Here is a 1,500-nt window from a genome sequence, read left to right as displayed (position 1 = left end):
TTTTTTTTTTTTTTTTTTTTGTAAAAGTGGACAAATAGGTATAACACACACAACCAAATTATTGTGGAATAAGTGTGTGTTTGATAAGGATGAAAATATTTTTGAACTTTTTTTATGTGCAGCTGGTCAAATTTTTTACAAAATATTTTCTCTAAAAGACAAATTCTTTAAAATTGAGTAAAAGGATGTTTTTCGTGAAAATAATGAAAACAAGTAGAGGCGGTATTTCACTCGCCTTCGTATCCGTTTCAACCCTACACCACCCCGCAGACTCATCTTTAGCTTATGGTATTTGCCTAGATTATATATAAGTAATTGTGAAACAGTATTTGATATTTAATTGATTATCAAATATTAAAAAAAGTATAGTTTTTTTTACTTATTTCTCATAAAAACATCTTTTCGTGAAAATATTTTTCAATTTTCTCATATTTGGTTAGCTTAAATATTTTTTAAATTGTTTTCAAATAGATGTATTTCCTCAAATAAAAGGATAATGATTTTCCTTCATAAATTAAGGAAAACATCTTTTAAAACTCTTTTCCAACCTCATCACCCGACTCTCACCCGAGTCCCGAGTCCTAACTCTAGATCTTGACCTGAAACCTCACTCTTGATCCCGACTTCCCACTCTCACTCAATTAGGGTCATGTCCTGAGTCGGCGTCCAGGTCAATAGTAAGATCCTGAGTTAGGTACTAGGTCGGGGTCGGGAGTCGAGGTTAAAGTTAGGATTATGAATACTCGAGGCAGAGACGAGAGTTAGCTCCCAAGATTCGAGATCTTTAATCAAAGTCGAGTTGGGTTTAGGTCTCGAGTAATGGTTAAGAGTCAAGTTCGAAGGTCGGCTCCTGGTGGTAATCGACACCCAAGTTGGGGTTGGGATTAGGAGTCGAGTCTAAGGTTAGATCCTAGGTCTCCAATCTTGGGTCGAGCTAGGTTAGGATTGCAAGTGGGGTCTTGGGTCGAGGTTAGGCTTTGGGTCTCGGGTAAATCAGAGGTCGAGAGTTAGGTCTTAAGCCGAGGTCGAATATCAGGTCGTGAGTATCAATTGGGTCAAGAGTATAGTTTTAGAAGTCGGGGTTAGGTGTCGAGATCTCGGGTTAAGGTCGGGGTCATAGTTAGATTTCAAGAGTCGGTTTTGGGTATTGATCTTAGGTCTTGGTCAAATCTTGGGTTTTGTGTCTCAGATCAAGTTTGGGAGTCAGGTCTCATATCGGGGGTAGAGACTTGGACTCCGTATTGAGAGTCGAGGTCTTTGTGGGGGTTGGGTTCTGGGTGGAGGTCGAGAGTTAAGTTCAGGGTCAAGGTCGAGTCTCAATTTAGGGTTGAAAGTCGAGACCTAGGTTGGATCCGAGTCGGGAGTCAATGTCGGATCTTGGGTTTTAAGTTGAGTCTCGAATCGCCATTAGGAGTCGAGTCTTGGGACTGAGTTAGAAATTGAGTCCTCAGGTTAGGTTTCAGATCAAGTCGAGACTGGAAGTCAGGTGTCGGAATCGAG

This window comes from Capsicum annuum, chromosome 3, assembly GCF_002878395.1.
Source record: "Capsicum annuum cultivar UCD-10X-F1 chromosome 3, UCD10Xv1.1, whole genome shotgun sequence".
NCBI classification, from domain to species: Eukaryota; Viridiplantae; Streptophyta; class Magnoliopsida; order Solanales; family Solanaceae; genus Capsicum; species Capsicum annuum.
Note: the sequence above shows the minus strand (reverse complement) of the source record.